General features: G+C 43.5%; 1 long non-coding RNA gene across 2 annotated transcripts; it reads left to right on the forward strand.

Moving 5' to 3' along the window:
- The first annotated feature begins 458 nt into the window (after nucleotides 1-458).
- On the forward strand, nucleotides 459-26190 carry LOC142469748 (uncharacterized). Of its 2 annotated transcripts, XR_012789078.1 has the most exons (5): nucleotides 459-624; nucleotides 3215-3442; nucleotides 16661-16759; nucleotides 16956-17014; nucleotides 24408-26190. It is a non-coding gene; the product is annotated as an uncharacterized LOC142469748 (long non-coding RNA). The 2 variants fall into 2 exon arrangements; XR_012789079.1 differs by lacking the exon at nucleotides 3215-3442.

Here is a 26190-nt window from a genome sequence, read left to right on the forward strand (position 1 = left end):
AATTTAGTTAATACAAATCTCTGTACAGTGGGATCAATACATTTTATCCTCTGTGAACTGCACGTGGATGAAGTGGCAGGGGCAGAGTGGGCCTTGGCAAAGTCCTGAATGTCCAGTACCGAGGCAGTGACAGGTGGGGCACTTAGTACTGGGGCCAGGGATTGTGGCTCAAGCACATCTTTATTCAAATATACAGCAAGGGGCTTCACTTCCCCTTTAACTGGGGATAATGCTCTGGCTGCTGTGGCTGCTGCCACTCGGTGTCCCCTTCCTAGTCCAGCAGGGCAGGGACACACCTCTCCTTTCGGATATGGACGCTTTGCCCGACTGGCGACATCTAGTTGGGCCAGGTCCACATGCACCGCTTCAGAGCCTAGCGGTGGTGCAACCGGCTCCGCGGACGCCATATTGGTGACGTCACGGTGGAGCGACGGTCTCGTGAGACCACTGACTGTCCAATGCCAAGCTACTCCTGCACACCGGGCCTGTGACGTCACCATGCTGAGCTTCCGTGCACCGGGATGAGAGGGAGGCCCAGTGACGCGCTGACGTCAGAAGCGTGGGACAGTCAGTGTGGAGGGAAGCCCGCAGCTGAGGAGAGCCTGGACCCAGTGGCAACTAGAGGTTAGGAACAACTGCTTTACCCGGCTGCTGGGCCCCCCACAGCCAATGGGCCTGGGAAAATTGTCCCGGCTGTCTCCCCATGTCAGCTGCCCTGCTCATGGCTAAATTTCTTCAAACTTAGTTATTGTCAATAACCAATTGCTTCTCCCCAGATCATGTACCAGTTTTGATGATTAAACGTTATCATCTTTCTCCTCAGCTTAGCTTTTAAATATCTGGCTGAACATTTAACAGTTCTCTGTAACAATGCCAGATAGCTGCAGGATGGATGGTGGGTGAAATACACGCATTACTAACAACAGCCATTGTGTTTCTGTTGCTTGCAGTTGTTCCCGCACAGAAAACAACAACACATTCAGTCAGGCTGTGGCCCCAGTACCTGCACTGCACACACGTCAGCGAGGCTGGCGGCGCATGCAGCCGATTCCCCTGGTCTGCAGGGAGCTGCAGACCAAAAGACAAGGGGGGGCATGACGGGGGAGGGACAGGGCGCGGCCGTGATGTCACCCGGCAGGTTCGCCCTCATTGGGGGGGGGCGTGGCTTCGCGCTGTGTCGCGACTTCTGCTCTCAATTCTCTTGGGAGCAGGAGTCACTGTCGGCGCAGCACAGCACGCCCCCGGGTACGGTCCCATTGTGCAGCGGCTATTGTCCTTGCAGCGTCTGCCACAGCGGGCGCTGCAGTAGCCAGCGGGGACCTGGCCTCATTCTGACACCATGTAATTATGTTTGTGGGTTGATAAAGCTGTAAACAGTTGAATAAGAAAGATAGCAAATAAAAATACAACTTGTATGTACATTCACATGTCTCAGACAGTTCTGCAGTCCTGCCTTTCCCCATTATCGCTTAGTATTCAATTCTTCCACGGCTGCCAGCTTTTTCTCCATTTTAACACGGACTCCTATAAACTTATGCCTGCCATATTCCTGTTTGTGACATGTGAATGTGCTCACAAGTGGTATTTTATTTGCACTACTGTACTGTGGAGGGTTTTTGTTACTTTTTTATTCACCATAACTTACTTTGTGTCTGGTAATAAGAAAGACAAACTTTTTAATAACAGGCCATCGAGTAGAGAAGGGGTGCGGAATCTTTTCCCCCCGCGCCTCCCTGCCTGCTCTACTCCCCTGCTCAGCTCCGGTGTCAAATGACGCAGCGGGGTCATGCTCCGTTCTACCATGAGGATGCATCACAGGAAGCCAAGGTAAGTTCGTTACAGAGGCCTCGTGTGGTCCCCTGGCATTTAAATTAAATGCCTTGGGGTGGAGCTTGGGACCTCTGCAACCGCCACACCCCCCAGTTTGCAAACCCCTGGTGTAGAGTACACAGAAAGCATCAACGCTAATGTCTGTGAATATAGGCAGTTTTTATTTCTTATTACTTCCTAAACATCTGTAGCCCTGGTAAGAAATGGGGCTATAGTTCTATCCTCCTCCTGGTATAATCCCTGCTAAGGGCAGGTTGCCAGGAGTTATCCCCACTTCAAGCACTTGCCCTGAATGGTGGAGGTAGGTCACCTGACCCTGTGTCCAATCAAGAGACACAGGGGCGGTGCCTGCTGATATAAAGAGCAGTGCACTTCCTATTTAGAGAGTGTGTGGCAGTGTGACAGTTGGAGTTAGTGTTAGGGAGGAGAGGAGTGAGCAGCTCCTGAGTAGAGCTGATAGGATATAGTGAGTTGGACCAAATACCTCTCACCCTGCTTAGGGGGTGAGGGAAGAGCTAGCCCCACTCTGGATGGCCCTTAGGTCCAGAGTAGAGGCAGGGGCCATCACTAAGGAGAACAGCTGGTGGTATTGTAAATCAACTGTACCTGTCTGCTGCTGCGGGAGACTGAGTAATAAAGGAGTCTGCTGTTTAAAGAGAACCTTGTGTGAGACTGGAATCTCTCATCCCTGGAGGGGAATTTCTGTGGTAGGGATTCCACCCCGCGTCCCTGGGGCTTACTACAGATGGAGGCACTGCACCATTGATGGAGAACAAAGGTATCCACCCCAGTAACCTGTTCTTGTTGTCCCCCATGTCATCGTGGGAGACTCAGGCCCTCCTGTTGCCAGCAGGTATGCACCACACAGAGACATATAGCCAGACCATAGAACACCTTAGGGGGTCCGATCTGCGACCGGGTGAGGGTCTAGGGGTTATACATCTAATTTAAATATGGCAAGTTTTAGGTACTAATACAGTGGCGGCCGCCTTTATCCTTCTGCGGCCTCCACCGCTGGAATTTTTAAACTGTGGAGGCGTGCGGCTTTCTTCCAGCTGGTTTCCCGCGCCGCGGGCGCTTTCAATGATGAGCGCCATTAGCGCTTATCTGATGATACGGCCGCCGCCGCGCGGGAAACTCCGATAGAAACGGAGAAAAGCCCCGCATTTATTCGGGTAAGTTTTAGAATAAAGGCGGCCGCGACAGTAGCTTGGCTGATTAAGTGATTATTATTATCTCAGTAATATGATTTATATAGCTGCTGCTGAGTAAAAGAGTCTTATGGGGAAAGGGAAATAAACACTTCTTTTCACAAGTAAAGAAAAACAACATCTGTTCAAACTCTATCAATGAGCCACTAACATAATATTTTTATAAATCAAAGGGGGTTAATGGTGATTAAGGTTCCTGATGAAGTCGATTGACAAAACGCGTTGAATCTGAGCCCACGTCCTGCTGAGAGATCCTGGCAACCGGAGATCAAGCATGACGTCACATCTGCCCTTACCGCAGTGCACACCGGAAGTGGCGGACGTGAACGAGCACACGCGCCGGAGACTGTATGCCCAGAGGATCTGGATTTCGTTCAATTCCCTGTATTGTATTTTAAAATGTGAGTGCATTTGAAATCTGCTATTTCGCGCTATAATTATACTTTTTAGACATACTACACCATGTTAGTCTTCATCCTTTTTGCATGACATGGAAGGAGAGATTACCCCACGGACATAGTAACGTGCTGGAAACCACAACTGAAGGTTGCTCGTTTCAGAGAGAGAAAGAGTCTCTGTACTGCTTGATTTCTGGGGAAAAAGTGTGAGTGCTACTATCTTACAGCTCTACATATTCCAGATACATATACACAGGTCACACTATGTTATGTCCTTGCAAAAACTGACACCCTGAAGTGTCAGTAAACTGACAATGTGGAACAGAGGTCGGAGGGCGCAGGAGAACCACAATGGGGGTCGGGGCTCAGGGGCACAATGCTTACCCCTGTCAGTTCATCCGTCCTGGATCTCTGCCCTCCTTGACTCGTGTTCCATTGCGTGTTTCCGAATAAGGTAAGCAGATGGATAAGGGTGAAAACCGACGCTACAGCAGTCAGTCAGTCAAATTCAATGCGATTCCGATGATGCAAAAAGGCTTTAATGGTATAAGACACACACAAGACAGCAGGCTACATCACCACCTCCTCCTCAATTGCCATTTAAAAAAAAAAATGAAATATAATGTATTTTTTTTGGTGCTTGTTTTTGTATTGGTAGATTGACCATTCATTGCCATAGTGGAAAACCATGCTCATATTATGGGCATGGTTTACCACTGTGCCAATGTATGGGCAGAGGGGTGGAGGGTGGGGGTAGTTCCCCCACGGAGGGTAATTAGACATCCTGGGTGTGTAGCGGGGTATTACTACAGCGGTTACTACCCGCCCGGTGATTAATGGGCTAGTCACTATGTTTTTTATTGTAATGTTGCTGCCCATTGAGGACAAGGACGGTGTCAGAATCGCGCCTCCGCCATCCGCGCTTCCCCGCTCACCGGCAACTACTTACCTCCAGGGCGGTCAGCGCGGCCGCATCCTCCGCTCCTCCTCCATTCCCGTCCTCACGGCACGCTGCACCCCCTCCTGGAGACACATGGCAGGTCTTGTCCGCACGTACACCTTGGCGCGTCGCGCGCGTCACGCATACGCATGTCTTAAAGGGACAAACGCCTACAATAATGCCTGTATTGATCTCAGGTGGGCTGCATCTGAGCTACACCCTGCCTCAGCCTATCACTGGTCTACCTACACCTGAGCCACTCCTCCCTTCTCTCCCTGATTGGTGCTTCCCTGTATTTAATCTCACTCTGCCCTCTAGTCATTGCTGAGCATAGACCTTTCTATGCACCGTGCTCACTTGCAACCTGAGTACCTGCCTACGTTTATTCTGAATACCTGTTGTGACCCTGCTTGTACCTGACCTGCCTCTTCTTGTTCCCCTGAACCTTGGCTTGGCTAACGGACTTCTACGCTCTCTACTCCATGAGTTTGGCTTACAGACATCTACTATTCTACACTCTCCAATCCTCGACAACGTCTTACCGGACCATAGGCAAGTACCCACTACCCTCTCCACTCTCCTATCCTGACCCAGCTACGTTCACGACCCTGCGATCCGGACCCACCCACGTGGCTTAGGGCGGTGGTTATATATATATTCCCCACCTCAGCCCCGCGGTTCAGTCCAGGTTGCAGTGAGCATCCGTGACAGACGGTGAGGAGGAAGAGGACAACCATCAATCAGGCAGGGGTAAGTAGAAGAACTTTAATTTACTTTATAATGGCTAGAAAATTATGTATTTTTAATGGGCAAATTAGCAATTATCCAGATTTGGATAATAGTAATTTTACCCATTATTGTACTGTATGTATTAGGTAGGGGGAGGGGTGCATGTTGTCAGGGGTAGAGAGGGTAGGTAGTAGGGTTGTTTTATTTTAATGTTTCTTGGAAGTAGAGGGGGTGGGTGAAGGGGGTAGTTGCCCCAGGGTAGGTGGGTAGCATGAGGGGTTAACCCCTTCATTACTATAGCAGTTACCACCTCCCACACGGGGTTAGCTCCTCCCACAACCTTCCAGGAAGGCCTAACCACCCACCCTGGGGCAACTACCCCCTTCACCCTCTCCCTGTAAGAAAACAGGTACTCGGGTTTAACCCCTTCATTGCTTCAGCGGCTAGCCGCTAAGGTAATTAAGCAGTTTTTATTTTATTTTAATCACACAGTATTGTAGCAGAGAGTCTCCGGAGCAGAACCACATTAATCTCAGGTTCGGGGACCCCCTGCTTCCCGAGTTACAGGCCCCGGTATGGGGTGCCGGCATCCCCCTGCTTTGTTTAAATCTCCTGTGTCATGACTGGGACATTTTAATGCACAGGAGATATCGGCACCCCATACCGGGGCCTGTAACTCAGGAAGCAGGTGGTCCCCGGACCTAAAAATAATGTGGTTCTGCTCCGGAGACCCCCTGCTACAATACTTTGTTATTAAAATTTAAATAAACACTGCGATCGCCTGTAAGAGCTGTTCAGGGAGATGCAGCTCTCTCTGTGCAGCTCTTACAGATTGTGAGAAGATCTCAGTGGTAGGACTATGAAAAAGGCTGAGATAACATCACTGCTTTCCCAAGTGTTATTGGCATTTTCCTACCTCACGGTTTGTGTCTTCAGGTAATTCTCTCATTCTTTCTGAATACCGTGATAACCAAAATGTCAAACCGTTCGGTGGGCTCATGTGAAACCAATCGAGTTGCCAGTAATTTTATCGAAGTTACTAGAATAGACCCCTATTACCTTTTGTCACGGCCATCTCACCGCAGCCGGTATTTAGCTGCCACGATCAGCCCCAGGGTAAAGGTATCCACCGGTCATTTCACCACGAAGCTAAGTCCCTAACCTTAACTCTTTACCCTACAAACCCTAACCCATTAACCTCTTACAGTCACATGTTGTCACCATTTTGGAGAGGAACCTGCCAGGCGGCAGTGTGAGTGTGTGGAGCTCATCACACAGGGGGGTTACACACTTAATTGAAGACTAGAGACATCTCTTGACCCAACAGTAACATAATAATGTGCCTGGCAAGAACGTGGTTACTTGATTATTTATTATCTCAATTGGGGTATCATTTTTGGGCTTTCTAAAAAGGTCAATTCATGTCACAAGCTCAGCTGGTTGAAAGGAAATATATACAAAGTGTTTTGAGGTTCCTAATCTAACAACATTCATGTGTTGAAACATATTACAAGAGCTGGCACACAACAGATAGATCACATAAGGTAAATATAAGGACAGCACATTGAGCAATAATGACAAACAGGCCACACATAACTATTGCCATACTATTTTAGTACCCTACAGTACGTTACAAAAGTTAGGGGTTACAGAGTTTTATGAATGTTGGCTTGTAATCATACCATTCCAGAGCTGGAACTAATTAGTAGTACATATTTTGCTATTGCTAATACCCAAATCACATTGAAATTTCCCATTCCCAAATCATGTATCTGCTAATGTATATTAGGAAACGTATACCAATTTAAAGGAGCAACCCCCTGCTCATGTTCTTTTCCAATTCCACACTGATCCACTGTCCTCTGATCTCTGGGCTGAGTACTTGTCCAGTGAATACATTCTGACCACCTAGGTCAGCCTTATTACAGTAGCCAAAAGAAATCCATAATATCTATGTACACGGTATTTGTGGCTTTCTATTGGTGACCCCAGCAGCTACTGCATGTTGTTTTTTTTTTTTTGTTTTTTTGCACTGCCAGTAACCACATTAATCACTCTTTAACATGAGGGTTCCTGAGATTGGGGAAGCACAATTTTACTCTGTGAAACCCCATGATTCAGGCAATATAAAAAATAAAAATAATAAATGAATTACTGGGATTTCTTCACAAGAACATGGGTATGATAATTCAGAGCCATATTTTATGCAGCCAAGTCCTGATTTTTGTCAATTTTTTAAACATTAACTATCTGTTATGACAGGAGCAAGAAAATGATTAGTTCCGACAGGCAATTCCAGCGAAAGCAGGTGCTTTCGCTGGAGTTGCCTGTCGGAACCAATCCTTTTCTTGCTTCTGTTCCTGCATTGATTGGATCGACGCACAGTTGTTGTGTAGAGGTGTCAAACGGATCTTTGCAAATAATCACGGGAGAATGCCCTAGCCTCACAGATGGTAGATGTCTCCACATGTAATCAGCTTATCGGGCGGTTAGCAGAGCGTTCCCGGTCGGACCAGAGCGTACAATCATCTAGTAAAACAGCCCTGGCACTCGGGAGCTCTACAGCCCAAGAAGACGCCCTTTCCTTTGAAATGCTACATGCAACCGCAGGTGATCAGGTACAAACGGATGGAGAGTAACACTATGGACTGGGATGCAGAGGTAAAATATATATATATCCTCTGTTACACACATCCCTACCAGCTATCATTATATGATCCACTGTTCCTATTATATCCATGGGTTGGCACTTCAAGACTTTAAGTTGATGTGGCACCAGATTTTATTTTTGGTATTTCGTGGAGTCCCTTTTTCCCACTTCTCTAATGCTATTTTTTGCAGCTATAAGTAGTCCTATCATACATATTATCTGTTATAACAACACATCGTTCTGTTCATTTATCTTACTTGGGCCTGCAGTCTGCCTTTTCAGAAAGGGTGAGTATATAAGTGAAAATACATATCTCTATTTTTCTCCAAATGTTTTCTACTGTATATTCATGAGGTTTTGCATTAATGGAAATAGACACGACCAAACAACAACATTTTCCTGTAGTGAGATCAAGAGCTACCCTTTTATGCTGGGCATAAATGCAGGTCACATAATTCATTTTGTTCTAATAATGATGATTTCATCATACAATCTAAAGAATTGTTAACAAGATTTGAGGCTAGAGGTTATTCACCTATTGACCGCAAAAGATGTTTTGATGAAGTGAATAATCTGGATAGGGTTTCATTATTAAAAAAGAAGCCAAGGAGGGATTCCTTTTCAGAAACTCCAATATTCAGTATAAATTTTTAATGTACAAATTAATCAAATTAAAAATATCTTTAGAAAACATTGGGGTGTCTTTTCAGCAGACCCAGCCCTAAAAAAGGTCTATTTGGACGTCCACACTTTGTTTTAAAAAAAGTCAAAACTATAGCTACAGTAATCATGTTTTAGAAGTTTATTTCAACATATAAACCAATGGATAGTAAATTACAGTACCTAAGGGAAGTTTCAAGTGTTCAAATTGCAAATCATGCACGTATATGTCTTCTGCATCCCAATTTAACGGTGCTTCAACTGGTTGTCAATTGACATCAAATCCTTTATCAATTGTAATACCACATTCGTGATTTATATATTAAACTACGGTTGTGGAAAACAATACGTGGGACGAACCACCAGGGCCCTTAAGATCCGTATTATAGAGCATATGCGGCTCATTATTAAAAAGGATATCATTCACCCAGTGTCACAGCATTTCACTAATTGTAGTTTGGGCAGTATAGAAACATTTTCCAATATGGGGATTAAACTGTCACGCTTGTGCTCTCCTCACAAGCGCAGGGAGAAAGGGAAGGACCCGTTAGCGAGGTGGGGAGGCCGCAGGGGATACGAAGGGAGTAAGTTGCCGCGCAGCTGGGGATCGGCGCACGTAGTCACGTGACCGCGCCGCGCGCATGAGAATGCGTGACGCGTCCGGAGGTGCGGTGCCTACTCAGAGACACGAGTGATCCAGCTGCAAGTGCGCGCATGCTCTGACAGCAGAGCGGGAGTGCGCGCGTTCTCAGGCACCAACGCGGGGGTTGTGGGAAGCCAACGTTTCAGCACTGGAGTCTGGAAACAGAAACCAGGAACAAGGTACAGGAACATGGGCATAGAGTCCAGAGCACAAGGTAACATCCAGAGAAGGATTGCTTCTTGGAGAACGTCCAGACTTCTTAAAGGCATAGTAACAAAAACAGCAAGGTGCAGCGAAACTAAATAAACATAAGGGTTCTTAGTGTAATCCATTGGCCAAGAAATTATAAGCCTGCTACCACGTCAAGGTGAACCCTACTTAGCAGGTACCTACACTACCCGACGGTAAACTAACCTTAGTAGTATAAGAGTGACTGTCCCAGTCTTCCGGAATCCACAGGAGATAAGTAAAGGTCCCAAGGAGGTCCAGGCAGGTATGCGATGAGTACTAGCAGGCACCAGGGCTGGTAGCAAAAGACTAATAGCAGAGAGAAAGTCAAAGAGGAAGAGGACAGGGTTTGCCAGAAAGCAAGATGGTGTTGCTTGCTTCAGAATCCTTAAAGACACAGGATCTTGACTCGCAGCTAGAGGGCGGCGATCAGAAGTAAACAGGTAAGGAAGGGACACGCCGCAGGGGGCGTGTTCCGCGCATCGTTACATAAACATTCCCATCCTAATCAGAGGAGGTAACAGAATCAATATATTAGATAAACGTGAACTTTTCTGGATTTTTACATTAAGAACCAGAATCCCTCTAGGTTTGATTTCAAACTGGGATCTGGGTCCGTTTTTACAATAAACTAAGGTTCGTCGATACATGTGTGTCTGTGTGTCTAAATACACTTACAGTATGTTATTCAGGCTCCCTTAACAGATCCCCTGAAAGAAAATAAATCCATAGAAGATCACCAGATAGGACAGAGAGATCAAGAGATGAGCATAGGAGAGAAAAAGGGTATAGAGAAAGAGAGAGGCGACAAGAGGGCTGACTTTGGAGCAAATCAAGTAAATATATACACAGCCCGAGGAAAGACCAAAGGGGTGCCAATGATAGAACATCTAATCGTCATTTTTTAGAAGAAGTCCCCATCACAGCAGATGGGAGGATCCGAACAAATATGCAGTTTTGGAAGATCAGAGTGGGGAACGCCAAACCCCGAAACCCCAAAGAAAACGAAGTTTAGAGGAAAGAGAGGAGGAGGGAGGAAAGAGGACAAAGAAGCTAAACAACTAAATAGCATTTTTAATTTGAGTGCAGTGATTTTAACCCCTGCTCAAAATTCTGTTCTAAGTAAAGGTCTGAATTTTGCACCCACAATAGGACCAAGTAGCTTTGAGCTATTCATAGATGCTAACAAATATTTACGGAAATTAGCTCTAAAAAGGTGCTTTTTATTGAAAGATCAAACAAATCAATCGCCGATGAATGCCAACACCATAAAGCCTATTACAATTGTAGCAGCTAATGAGGGAGAACCGCAGTTTTTACATACCAATTTAAAAAAACGATCCACTTTTTATCCCAGTTTTAGCAAGGGAACTTATTTAGACACATTTTATCATTTAATTGTGAAAGACCTTGAAAAACTCCAAGAAAACAAAACTTCTTTTAATAACAATCTTAGCTCAGTAGAAAGATCAGCTTTAAAACAATTAATGGACGATGAAAGAATTATGATTAAACAAGCTGATAAAGGGGAGGAGTTGTCATAATGGATAAAAGCTATTATGAAAGAGAAGCTGAAAGGATTTTAAATGATAACATCACGTATGATAGATTACCGAGTGACCCAACCAGTCAGTTTTTGAAGGCATTAAATATGTTTTTATCGAATGGGAAACAATGTGGAATCCTGAGTAAAGACGCATTCGATTATATTAGTAAGACCAAACCAACAACACCTGTGTTTTATTTTCTACCGAAAATACATAAGAATTTGCAGGAACCTCCAGGTAGACCTATCATATCAGGTATTGGGTCAATCACTGAGAATTTATCGGAGTACATTGATGTTTTTTTTAATAAACGTAGTTAAAACTAGGTCATATCTCAGAGACACAATGCAAATTTGAGATATTTTAAGTAAAACAAAATGGGAAAATGACTTCATTTTAGGGACGTCGGATGTTACATCCTTATATACATCTATCAGCCATACTCAAAGGATTGATGCAATAAGAAGAACACTACAGGGTGGCTCCAGTCTCGCTGCTGATCAAGTGGAGTTTTTAATATCAAGCATTGCTTTTATCTTGGAGCATAACTATTTTTCTTTTAATGGAAGTTTTTATTTACAGAAGTGCGGTACGGCCATGGGGACCAGATTCGCACGTAGCTATGCCAACTTGTTTATGGGTGTCTGGGAATCGGATAATATCTGGTCCCGGAACCCATTTGGTGTGGACCTGGTCCTCTGGCATAGATATATAAATGATATTTTCTTCATCTGGAGAGAAGGTGAACCAAATCTGAACCGCTTTTTGGATTATATTAATATAAACAATCTTAATCTTCATTTTACCACCAAATACAGTGAGAAAATGGTGGAGTTTTTAGATCTTGCCATCTTTATTGAAAATGAAAAAATCCATACTAAGACCTTCTTCAAATCAGTGGATGCATATAACTACATTTTGAAATCCAGCTGTCACCATCCAGGGTGGATACGTAATATCCCCTTTGGACAAATGAAGCGTATTAAACGGAATTGCAGTAAGGACAGTGATTACCTTAGTCAGGCAGCATTATTAGAAAGAAAATTCCTAGATAGAAAATATGATGCATCAATAGTTTCAACGGCCCTACAAAGAACAAATGAAATTGATCGCGATACTCTCCTTCAGCCAAAAATCAAGATAGGGGATCAAAAAACCTTTCAGACCGCATTTACAACAAGTTATAACAGAAAGGCAAGAGAAATAAAAAACAATACGGTACAAAGAAATACTGGTATATTCTATAAGAGGATCCGGTTTTAGGGAAAACTCTGGAAGAAAGACCACAAATAATTTTTAAGAAAGCTCCTAACTGAAAGAAAAAATTAGCCCCAAGTGCATTTAAGACAAAACAGAAAGATGGTTGGCTCAATAGGCCAAAAGGGTTCTTCAAATGTACTTCTTGTAAGGCCTATACATTTGCTTCTACTGATAAAAAGGAGTTTAAATCAAAAACAACAGGGGAAGTGTTCACGATGAAACAATTTGCAAATTGCAGAACAGAGTTTGTAGTTTATCCATTGGAGTGCCCTTGCGGCCTCCAATATGTAGGGAAAACAATTAGACCATTAAGAGTTTGTATTCTCGAACACATAGGTAATATCAAGAAAAAATTGCTTACCCATAGTGTTCCCAAACATTTTTTAATGATGCACAATGCAAACCCAATTGGTCTAAAATATAAGGCAATTGAGTGTGTCGAGAAACATTGGCGAGGGGGAGATAGAGAAAAAAGACTCATCCAGAGAGAGAGTTTCTGGATTTTCAAATTAAAGATACTCGAACCTCATGGTCTTAATATAGATATAGATACACTGCATTTTTATAACCTGTTTTATTGCTAAGTGCATATTTATAATTTTTAATAATTATCAGTTTAAATGTAGCTTTTTAACTAATTTAAATAATAATTTCATTTAGGACTGTTTGAGAAGTTACCCTTCTGTAAGATGAGTCTCTTTTCTCCCCCTAATGAGATATAACAATTACAATGTCTTGGAATGTATTTTAATACTGTTTTTTTGCTCCTAGGAACCATCAATATTGGCTAGGTTTTAATGAGTCATAATATATTTGAATAAAGTTACATGTTGTCTTTTTTAATTTTGGCTGTAACACAAGATGAAGGAACAAAGTAGTGAACACACAGGGCCAGTATAGAGGACTAGTCATTGCTGTAAGTTCATTAGATATGCACGGAAGACTATGCAGTGATTGGATGCACCACGTCATAAATAAGCATCAGCAAGTTACCACTGACTCCTGACGAAGCGACCAGCGAAACGCGGAAGCTTCCACGCGTTGAGTCTCTGGCACTTGCGGCTTGATCGTAACTGCATCCGGGGACTGTAAAGCCATCACGTGAGGCGGAACAATCGTGAGAGGAAGGAGAACCCGGAAGAACAGTGACGCGCACACCAGAGGAGACGCCAGCACAACGGATCCTCCGTGACAGCCTGTCACAACTTGGTTCTCACTCCACTCCCGGATAGCATCGTGCCGCATCTTATGCCTGTGCATGGGGCTTTCCTGTGAGTTCCCATTGCCTGCCCCATTCATCTGTATTTGTTCTTTGTGATTACAGTTTATTGGTTCCATCCATCTGGTTTTAGTTTTTCTTTTTTTGAAGTGAAACTTCCTTAGTGGCACCTCATTCAAACTAGGGCAAAAAAGAATTGTGGAGACAGAAATGAAACGGATGTGACGTCAGTGCTGGCAGTTGAGGCCGGGCTGTGTTCTGGCTCAGCCCGACCCCAACACTGACATCACACCCGCTCCACAAATCAGATGCGGCGGCGGCGGCGATAGCCGCCGGCGCCGCTCCTAATGGCCCCCGCTCCCCCCACACGGCCGCAGACATATGCGGCGCCGGCGGCGATAGCCGCCGGCGCCGCTCCTAACGCTACTATACGTCCCAGTGACGTCAGGCGCTGGTGGGGGAACTCCGTCAGCTGTCTGAAGCTGCTCCGGTCCCACCGCTGTTATTCCTCTTATGTCAGAAGCATACAGACTCCTCTGTCACCCTGCAAGTCCCCCTGCCCCCGGAGCAAACACTCATGGCCCCGGCTTTGCACTCCTCTGTCACTCTGCAAGTCCCCCTGCCCCCGGAGCAAACACTCATGGCCCCGGCTTTGCACTCCTCAGTCACCCTGCAAGTCCCCCTGCCCCCGGAGCAAACACTCATGGCCCCGGCTTTGCACTCCTCTGTCACCCTGCAAGTCCCCCTGCCCCCGGAGCAAACACACTCAAACACACTGACACAAACAAACACACATAATTACATACACATACCTCCGCAGGTGGGCTTGCTGCCACAGGATACACGGGCTGGAGAGTCCTCTGCCGCGGGGCTGGACACTCCTCTGCCGCCGGGCGGGAGACTCCTCTGCCGCGGGGCGGGAGACTCCTCTGCGGTGCCGTTCCCCGCCCACTGCCATGCCGCGCGCCACGCATGCGCAGAAGCGGCTGGCAGCGGCGCCTGGGAATAGGGTGGTTTGAGCGCGCCGCCGGGGGGGGTGGGGAAGGGGGGAGCTTGAGCGCGCCGCCGGGGGGGGAGCTTGAGCGCGCCGCCGGGGGGGGAGCTTGAGCGCGCCGCCGGGTTGTGGGGAAGGGGGGAGCTTGAGCGCGCCGCCGGGTTGTGGGGAAGGGGGGAGCTTGAGCGCGCCGCCGGGTTGTGGGGAAGGGGGGAGCTTGAGCGCGCCACCGGGGGGTGAGGGGGGGTATCTGCTCACAAGACTCAGACTGAGCCCCCCGGGTCCGCAGCTCCGTCGGGGGTGGGGGGAGTCAGGAGAGAGGGGGCAGGACACAGACAGAGAGACATACGGTACACACAGAGAGATACACATACACTGACAGACACACACACACTGACAGACACGCACACACTGACATACACACATTGACTGACACACACATTGACTGACACACACACACAATGACACACACACACTTACTCTGACGCACACACACACACTGACTGACACACACACACACACACACACTTACTCTGACGCACGCACACACTCTGACGCACGCGCACACACTCTGACGCACGCGCACACACTGACGCACGCACGCGCACACACTGACGCACGCACGCGCACACTCTGACACACACTGGCACACGCACGCACACCCCAGTGATGTACCGAACACCGCCCCTGAATGATGTGCCTATTCCTTCCCCCCCACTGTGAGCTCCCCCACCCGCTCAACATTCATGATGCTGGTACTGCTGCCAATAAACACATACACACACACTGACGCATGCACACTTTGACGCACGCGCACGCACACTGACTGTCACACATACGCACACACACTGACTGACACACATACGCACGCACACTGACTGACACACATACACTCACTGACCGACACAGAGAGACATTCACACAACACAGAGAGAGAGAGACATACACTCACACACACACACACACACACACAAAATGACTGACACAAATACACACACTGACCGGTACAGATACATACACTGACTGACACACACACACACACAAACAAACACATACATACTCACTGACTGACACACTGACACATGTGTGCCGAGCACGCGCGTTATAAGTCAATTTCTGTGACAAAAGTCAATGAAGTTTCACTTACTATGCGCGTGCACAGCACACACAGCTTTTTTCTATTCCACTGGGTATACTTAGAGTGCAGGTGTCGTACACACAAATACATGCCCACCTGTGTGACCTGCTGAGATCACCATACACAAGGCTTAGTACCTTGTTGTCCCATGGTACATGCTTATTGTATGTTTCTCTCTTTCTGGGTATATCCTTTTAGTGGTATAGTGTGCAGGTGTTGCACACGCAGTTTTATGCTTATCTGTGGTACCTGCTGAGATTACCACTCACAAGGCTCAGTGCCTTGCTGTTTCATGGTACATGCTTATTGTGTGTTTATTATATCTCTCTATTTTCATTTGAGAGGTATCACTATCCATACAGTGTTGCATAATATTTTCATTTTTTATGTTTCATATGTTTTCATCGGTGTCCTGCGCTCCCTGATTTCTCCAAACTATTGCCTGGTATATTTGATTATATTATGACTTTGTTCATATATACTGTAATAAAAACTTTGAGTTTAGCATTTGTCCACATATACACACGTTACTGTGAGATTCCTTCAGAACTTGTTTTCTTGAGCCCCGTGGTCACCTGCTGTAAGTGTTTGTAGCTTTACCAACACTTATATTGACACATTTTTCTTCATGGTGAGTGTTTATTTATTTGAATTTATGTATATTTATTATATTTTATATATTTTTTTTCATTTACACATGGGATAGATTAGTGCTCCTTTTCCCCTTCACTAGGTGTTGATAGTAGAGATTATTCACACTTTTGGTTGTAATTCATTACTGTATATTGTTTCATTTATATTCACATTTTTACACACACTTGACTGACGTGTCTAATATGAATTACCTTTATTTGTCTGAACTAGGTACTATCACTTCAACAGTATATTTATTTTATTATTATTGTCAATTATTTTGAATTGTTTATATATACTTTTACTATTGTTTTCATTCTCCTCTTTATAGTCATAAACTTATATTTTTGCTCTCCCTATTTTAGTTTATCCCATAATCTCTTTTGCAGGTATATTGCGATTGATAGGGTTGGTTTGCTTTGAATGTTTGTCATTCTTCCTTGTTTTATTATGCGTTATGGATATACAGTATTCACTTGATTAATTATGCTGTTTAACTTTGTTTTTAACATTCCAATGCATACTACCAGAGTGTTCGTTTTGTCATTTAGTGTGTGTAAATATGTTTATTTTTTGTCAGTCTGATGCGCTGACGTCACAGTTCCCGCGTCATTTTGACGCTCCCGGAAGGAGAGGGGTTGGAGACGATGGCGCTCAGAGTGTGTATTTATACACTCCGGTAAGTACATTTACTCTTCACCTTGAAAAGGAGCTTAGGCTCGAAACGCGTAGGTGTGGGCCTCCTGCCTGTGTATGCCTTTTTTTATGATCCAATAAATTAGTAATTTTTTCATTGTGGTAACGCTCTCGTTTTGATCATTTGCGGCATGGACGTATTGCTGTGTCTTTTTTCCTGTTCCTGTATCTTATGAAAGACTGAAGCACAACTGTACCCTAGGACGTGAGATTACTACCCAAGGATGCTGCACCACTTGTGAGTCCTTGATATTCATCTTATATACCATTCAAGATATCATACCACATTGATGCATATTTAACTGGACACTTTATTGTGTTAACGCCTTACTGCAGTGCCAAGTGGGATGTTTCCAGCTAAATTCGACTATATTTGGGACTTTTATGGTTTATTATCAGGTTCATATTTTGATACCTAAAGGGTATTCCATCTAAAGACTTTACAAGTTTTTTGCTTATTACAGCTACACTTGCGTATGTGTTTATGAGCACCACACAGTGTGTTTTTCTTCACATAATTCAGAATCAGCCAATTTTATATAATCTCTTATACTAATCCTACTACTCTAGGATTTAAAGTATTTACAGTATTAGAAATATATAAATGAAGGTTTCTAATACAGGCACTTAATGGCTTATATCTAACCCCAATTTTGGTGTTAGTATGATGCTAATAGCCAGATTTACTTAACAACATAAATATTTTTCTTTGCACTCATTGTCCTCTTGAATGGTTTTTATGTGAGCAATAAGAAATATTACTTTTTAATAATAACTTTATTTCATGTAGTGCTTTTCTTCCAATTGGACAGTGACGGAGCGGCCTGTAGGCGAGGTCAGACAGACGCATAGACACTGTGTAAACTTTAACTGTAGTGGTTTTATTATCCACCAGGGAAATGAACATCATGGGTACGGTCCCTTTAAGTCAAAATAAAACATAAAATAAAGACCTATTCCCGTTTAGGGAAACTACCCTATATCCTCGATTCTAAGACGCCATCGATTCAAAGACGCACCCTTGATTTAATAAAAAAATTTGGGGAAAAAAAACATTATATTAAATGTGCAGAATTTTTTTCTGGGGGGAGAGAGAGAGAGGGGGGAGAGAGAGAGGGGGGGAAGGGGGGAGAGAATGGAGAGAAGGGTGGAAAGAGAGGAGAGATGGGGGGAGAAGGAGAGGGGGGGAGAAGGAGAGAGGAGGGAAGAAGGAGGGAGGGGGGAAAAGTGGGGAGGGAGGGGAGAGAGAGGGGAATGGGGGGAGAGATGGGAATGGGGGAGAGAGAAAAGGAGAGGAGGGAGAGAGAAAAGGAGAGGGATAGGAGGGAAGGGGGAGAGGGATAGGAGGGAAGGGGGGAGAGGGATAGGAGGGAAGGGGGGAGAGGGATAGGAGGGTAGGGGAGAGGGATGGGGGGAGAGGGATAGGAGGGAAGGGGGGAGAGAGATAGGAGGGAAGGGGGGGAGAGAGATAGGAGGGAAGTTGGGGTGAGAGATAGAAGGGAATGGGGGAGAGAGATAGAAGGGAAGGGGAGAGAGAGATAGATAGAAGGGAAGGGGGGAGAGAGATAGAAGGGAAGGGGGAGAGAGATAGGAAGGATGGGGAGAGGGAGAGAATGGAAGGACACACAGAGACAGACAGACACACACACACACAGACAGACTGACAGACACACACAGAGAGACAGACACACACAGAGATACACAAACACAGATACAGAGATGTACACACAGATCTCTTTCTGCACATGCAGCTCACACAGAGATTTGACAGGGGGGAGGGGGGCTGCAGTGAAGACATACCCCTGTCCGTGGGATCTCCACTGAACTCTCTGCACCTCATGGAGCGGGGGCGGCCATGATCTCTCTGCACAGAGGGGAGTGGGGCTGTGATCGCAACTATGCTAAGACCCAGCCGGCATCTGCAGCATATCTCTGCACGAGGGGGAGGAGGGGGGCCCGTGATCGCAGACATTTTTGCTGCACACAGAAAACCCGGCAGGCATCTCCAGCAGCGCCCCCTGGCTGTTTTTTTCCCCCCCAGTACATCGATTGTAAGACACAGACCTATTTCAGCCACGTGAAAAAGGGAAAAAACCTGCGTCTTACAATCGACAAAATACGGTAACTCAACTTATAATGCAGTCCCTTTCTGACAGGTCAGCTAGCTAATCTGGTTCTCCGCCCAAAAGATGTGCTCCACATACAAATATAATAAGAAAGTCTTATCTGTATTGCAGCTCCAAAAGTAAACAGGAACGTCGGTTTCGGGGAGCAGGCTGTGTCCAGCTCGTAGCAGTCTTTTATCCTGGGATTGGGGTCCCAGCTAGTCCCAGCAACAGAGCTACTCACAGGGCTGGGGGACCAGAGCAACAGCCAGGGTTCTTCCTGGCTGGGAGAAGACAATCTCTCCCCTTGCTTGGAAAAAGCAGTCCTCTGTGCATGCAACTTCCTGCTTTTTAAACCCCTGCTCAGTCAGGATATTCACACACACCCTACAGGAAACCCGACACCACTGCAGTTTCCTGCCCTTTAAAGGGTGTTTTAACACCTGGACTCCCTTACATGGACTCAAAGCACTTCACAATTACAATATAGTGAGCTATATGTAGCACTGTAGATAGGATTTTTACAGAGATAGTCCCTGCCCAGATCAGTTTTCAATCTATGATTCTGGTGCCTGAGGCACAGGGAGATAAAGTGACTTACCCAAAGTCACAAGGAGCTGACACTGCGATCTGAACCAGATTTCACTGATTCAAACTCGGTGTTGTTGTTTTCAGAGTCAATGCCTTTACTCACTGAGTTATTCCTTCAGCCCCTTTAATACCTGCTGTTGTTAACTTTAACATATGAAAGTACTTTGCACCTCTTGTACCCTGTGAGCATCATCTTATAATTTGGGAAATGTCAATGAGTTAAAAAATGGTCCTTATTCATCAAAGTGCAAGGGAATTTCCATGCGATAGCGCCATTTACAGTAGTACATTATTAAAAACAACGAGAGAGATAAAAGTATGCAAATATGAATTTGCTGCACTCATCATCCATCAGTCAAGTAACGTCATAGAGCCATAAAATCAGACTGTTTTGGGTCCCAGAGGGAAAACTGAAGTCTGAAGGAATGAACGCCAAGGACTTCCCACAACTTGTGAGCTTTCCCCACCTCTCCATCTGGGGTAGTATTCTCTGATATAAACTTATGTAAGCTTATTCTCCCAACATTTGTGATGATACACACCACATCATTAGGAAATTATGGGTAATTATTCCACCATGTCCACCATGTAGAAGTGTATCCATAAATTAAGAATGAAATATGGACATTAAGTGGATTTAACATTGTGGCGAGCTCTTATTGGCCCAAGCAGCACATGAGTGGTACTAGGTGGCGAGTAGATTTTTTTTTGTTTGGCGAGTAGATTTTTTGGTGATTTGTCGACCACTGTGTGTGTGTGTGTGTGTGTGTGTGTGTATATATATATATATATATATATATATATATATATATATATATATATATATATATTTCCCTTACTTTTGTGTGGCTGACATTTTCTCTATCCTGATGAAGTGACATTCTATCAGCACATGCATCCTATCTTTGGCCTGGTGACTGAATCAAAGAGGTGGAAAAAGTCAGCGCGTTGAGGAAGTTCTTGGCGCTAATAGTTTCTGCCTGCAGCACTCCATTTGCGCTGTATCCCAATGGGACTCAAGACAGTCTGATGATTCTCTGGCACCGTAAACGTACCTGATTGATGGATAGTGAGCTTGGTGAGTGTAACATTTGCATACTTTGATCTCTCTATTTTTACTAATGTGCTACTCATTTTTTGGGTGATTGTGCCTATTTACAAGTGTCACTGTTTATGTTTACATCTGGAAAGAAAGTTGTATACTGTAACAATTTTATAATCAATTTGTAGTCCAATAACAGGAACATTAGTGCTAACTACCGCCCAGACAGTTACATAATGATACCATGTTCAATGTATCGCTTTTTATTGTCACCCACTCTCTGATTTATAATTGTACAGGCATACCCCGGTTTAAGTACACTCACTTTAAGTACACTCACGAGTAAGGACATAATCGCCCAATAAGCAAACGGCAGCTCACGCATGCGCCTGCCAGCACGTCCTGAACAGCAATACCAGCTCCCTACCTGTACCGAAGCTGTGCGCACGCGGGGAGACTATAGAGCCTGTTACAAATGCGTTATTTACATCAGTTATGCACGTATATGACGATTGCAGTACAGTACATGCATCGATAAGAAGGAAAAAGGTAGTGCTTTACTTTAAGTACATTTTCGCTTTACATACATGCTCCAGTCCCATTGCGTACGTTAATGCGGGGTATGCCTGTATTCATGTTCCAAAAAGTATGTTTGGATAGCAATTCTGATTGCTCTAGTTAATATGTATTGTTCCACAGAAAAATGCATGATTGTTGAATCAGTGATAACAGACAGTCATTATCAGACAAGCAAAATTGATTTGAGTATTACTGCTCAATATATGAGTATTAAAGTTTAACATGGGTCCTATAACAAAACACAAGAAAAAAGTATCACAGATAATAAAAGCAGACAAGTGTTATGTACAGGATTTGGAAAACGTCATTTTTATTGCATTTGGATATCCTCAGTGTGCGGGCCACGTATACGTTTTCAGTGTACATCTGTTCCAGGTCCCATGGTAATTGATTTTTTTTTTAAAAGCATAATATTTTTATATATATGTCATTCTTGTCTCTACTGGTGAATCCCATGTCCCCAATGCTTCTAGGAAAGGGTCATGACTAAGGCAAACTTATTAGTTTCTTCCACTTGCCAAGCCTGTACAGTGTTATTGGATGTAACATGTCTGACTGATCCCCCCCAAAAAAAGATCTAGTGAATAACATAAGCTTTACAGAAAGACACATGGCAGGCAGAGCTCCTATGTGGGCCTGAAACAGATTCTGGCAGCTGTTTTGCAGGTAGTTTATCATGAAGATTTATCCATATCATACATTCTGTCCCTAACAAAACACCTGTATCCGCAGACTTACAAATTAAGTTATTGTTTAGCATTTCTTCTCACTGATAATGTGAACAGCAGTTTAAAAAGGAACAAGTGTATAGTTGACTATGTAATATACAGGTATTCCTCGTTATCCAACGTTCCACTTTACAACGAATGGCATATCCAACGCTTTACAATTCAACCCTAAGGGACTTTTTTGAAGCCGGAATGCGTACGCTCACCACCACTGATTAACATGGGACTCACTTTACAACGATTTCACTATCCAACGCTACTTCCAGAACGGATTCTGTTTGATAACAGAGGACTGCCTGTACAGGCAAGAATATTAAGTGTGACAGTTATAATCAGGGTAGCTTGCTATATTATTTGTTTACATATATTCCAGTTTAATTTCATACTTAAGTTTACTGTAGGTAGAGTGTTTTTTTATCACAATTAATAACAAGTGCACAGTCAGTGACAATATAGACAGGTGGATGAAGGTAAAGAAAGGGAGCTTGGGATGGGGAAAATATCTATCTATCTATCTATCTATCTATCTATCTATCTATCTATCTATCTATCTATCTATCTCCTATGTTTGTCTACATTTCATATCACTGCACGTCTTTACAGCATTGAGGAAGTTAAATATAAATGACTATCCTTGTCTAATATTTACCATCTGTGAATGAATCATGAAGTTTTACAGCAATAACTCATACCACAGGAGGCTATAAAACCATTACAATTTTTAATGATTGCAAGCATATTTGGCTATATTTTCAAAAAATGAATCCTATCCCTTTGACGTCCCCGAACATATAATCCAAACCACTATCCATTGAGTTAATGGAATAAGAACATGAAAAGAAAGTGAAATAGAATTACGTGATTAAGTGTGAACTTTTTTGCTTATGCATTTTGAGGAACAGGTTCACTGTTCCTCAATAACTCTACTAGTCATTTGTCTTTGCTGCTGTTATGACAGGATGCCAAAGATGAGAAATACCAATGTCACGTAAATATCAGGTGCTAAAACACTGTATATAGTTTCAAAGCCTCCCTTTTATTCCGAAAGTTACAGATTGCATTTATTTGCTATATTTAGTTAATGAGGAAGATTATCTAGTTGAATTAAGTCTTTTAAAGGTGCACTGATTTGTTCAGTTGTTTCACCTTTCAAAAATTGCCTTGCTTTCACTATCTGCAATTATTGACGTGCTCCGTTGTGTAACTCAAAGTTCTACATTCAATGCAGGTTCTGATACCTTTTAGACAAAACGGAGGTGTATGGACAAGCCATGGACGTCACACTGGAGCTCGCAACAATTAGAAAAATATAAACAATATTTTATTTACATCATGGTTAAATACAAAAAATTAACAAAAAGTCTTCCTACGCGTTTCAGGCAAAGCAGTGCTTTCTCAAGGTGAAAACCTTTGAGCAGATCAACATTCTTTCGTTCATTGTTTTCGTTATATTTAAATGATAGTATACAGAGCTATTCAAATCTTTTAGGTTTCTTCTTCAAGTGTAACTGGCAGCACAATATGCATCTTCATATAGTCCATGGGCACACGGGGGAAACAATAACGAAAAATTAAAAATACATAAGTATTAGGTTAGTATAAGGTTAGTTTAAGGATGACATATTCAAAAATGGTGAGATATGCATGCAGTGTTTTGGCTTCTTAGTAGTGTGTTAATTGCTATTACACTTGATGACACATTGTAATGTTTTCTCAAAAAGGAATTTGAGGCATCCATTGACATTGGTGAAAATGTGGACACATCGAGAGATGAGGTTACAGTATTTCCCCCACTTCTTTGAACTCGAGAAGCTTATGTTTTCTGAGCCAAGGAAGTGGTGTGAGATGGTATCATTAGAAATGTATTTGAAATGTCGACGCATCCCTTGTGGCATGAGTTGAGTATTTTTAAGCAGCCAACTTTTAATTTGACGGATAAATCTTTTTTGGACACTTGGAATGGTATTATAGACACCTGTTCATTTGAATTAATGAAACGTTTGATCTTAAACCATAAAGAATCCCTTGATATGCTTGATAAATCTGTTAATGATTTAAAATCTAAATTAGAAACCTTTTGAACAAACAGTAGATTTTAAAGAAAAAGATAAAATTCTACAATCTAGAATAGATAAATTACAAGGTAATGTTATCTCTATAAAATAGAACAAATTTGTTTGAGCTGAACAAGATTATGAGAATGATAAAACCAGATATAGGTCAAACTTTTCACAGGACACAAATTATGAACAGAGTACTATACATAAAGAAGTACCTTTAATTAAAAAGAAATCTTATATTAGAGGATATCATTCTATTAATGATCATGCCAGATCACCCCATTTTCACAAATGGGGTGACTATGGACATGATAGATCATACCACTACAAACCCAATTATAAGAACAATAAACCCAGTTGGTACCATGATACCACGTGGTTTGAACGATTATTTGGGCTATGCCATGTTCTTATAAACATTGCCCCTCTGTCCTTGATTTGTTTTCTCCTAATCTGGTTCTGTAATGCTCTAATGTTTGGACTTTCTACCTTTGTCCCTCTCATATATGTTCATGCTGTGGACTAGTATCTATGTCCAGGACTGCCGGTTCGTGGTCACCCGTGAAAGAATGCAACTTCATCTTTACAGAATTTATCCCAATTTTGAAAGATCAACCTTCTCTACTTGGGATTCCACCATCTTCAACAGGACCATCTATAGATCCAAACTTTACCAAGGATCTTCACATTTGGATTATCCCTATGCCACTATACTATTTTGCTTGAACAGTTGGCATAGATGACATCTCCATCAGAGCTTTTTCAGTCTATATTTGGACCATTCCATGTACTGTAGAACAATTTCAAGTCAGGATCTTGTATTGTGGCTACTTATGTGACAATGTAGCTCCATCTTTCATGAATTCATTTTAAGTATGGAGGACTTTTCATCTCGATGTGCCATATTATGCCCTTTTAGCCACCAGCTATTATGGGTTTAGTTGTATGATCTCCCTGCTTCTCCGAGGCTATTCTACACACTGCGTCACTACGCAGACTTTCGTCATTATGTGATTGCCTTACTTACATGCATAAGTCACGGGGTTTGCAGACCTCTATGGGACCAACATGGCTATTCAAGACCTTGTAACGTCTGGCAACATTATTGATTATGCCGTATCAAGTCTAAAATAACTGAGACTGGTTGTGTTAAAGCATATATACTACCATGACAGACTGTATATATTCGCTATAATCTGGATCTTAGCACATGTATATATTTTGATTTATTATTATAGGTGTATACCATGCATTCATTTACAGTTTTGCCATGCCTATAATCTGTATATGAGGGAGATTTTCTCCTTTACTAATGCACCAGTAAGCATATATCTACTACGGTTAATCAATTATTTATTACTCTGTTAGCTGTTTACATGTATGCAATATTGTTTCCCCTGTCTTATGATGCCCCACTAGTTACCAGTCACCCTGGTTATATGTATACGATCCTTCTGATACTCTCAGGCAATAGTATATATTGCGCTATGACGTCATTCGGCGTCATCTCTAGATTGCATAATATATCAATATGCATGTTCCATTGGGGCTCAAGACTATTATAGGATTAATACGGCCCATTATTTCAATTTAATACTACCATGGTAGCTTCTTGCAATCTGGGCTGGTGCCCGTTTGATAATACAGCTTCGTGGTCACCATGGTAACATTGCGTCATGACGAGCCATGCGCGATGACGTCATCACGTCATACTCCGTTTTTTACACGGCTGTTCCTGTGTGCATCACCTGACTTTGCAGACCAATGAGGTCATTTGTTCTGCCTTCCCAGTAACCGGGATGCAGTGCCTTAATGAGAGCGAGGCCACCTTTCACAGCTGCCTGTATTTTAATCTATTTTGGCACCAATTCACTCTACTTACACCTCCTATAAATGCTAGCTCATTTCTCCCCTCACCACTCCCCGAAGAAGACGGTTTCTAGTCGAAACGCGTTGGAGTGGGAGTCTGCTGAGGGGGGGCCCTACCTTCTTTCTCCTGATATGAGGCACTGACCTACTCTTTTGCCCGTGATACCCCTACACTAAGTGGTGATGTATATTTCACATTGCTACTTGTACTATCCTTGTATCCACTCCATGCAACCTTTCATCACGATTGTATGGTGATTATTCTAATGTGGATATACTTATTTTCAGTGTGGGTTCTCATTTCACAGGTGTGCTTCAACAGAGCTCCCTGCGTCCTGTGCATGTCAGATTTGGTTCTATGTTTAGACCCTTGCCTCTAGGTTTACATTGTTTGGTAGAGCTGAGCCCCCCTCATCTTTTAACTGTATCCCCTGTTTTAA

Source organism: Ascaphus truei, chromosome 1 (genome assembly GCF_040206685.1).
Source record: "Ascaphus truei isolate aAscTru1 chromosome 1, aAscTru1.hap1, whole genome shotgun sequence".
NCBI classification, from domain to species: domain Eukaryota; kingdom Metazoa; phylum Chordata; class Amphibia; order Anura; family Ascaphidae; genus Ascaphus; species Ascaphus truei.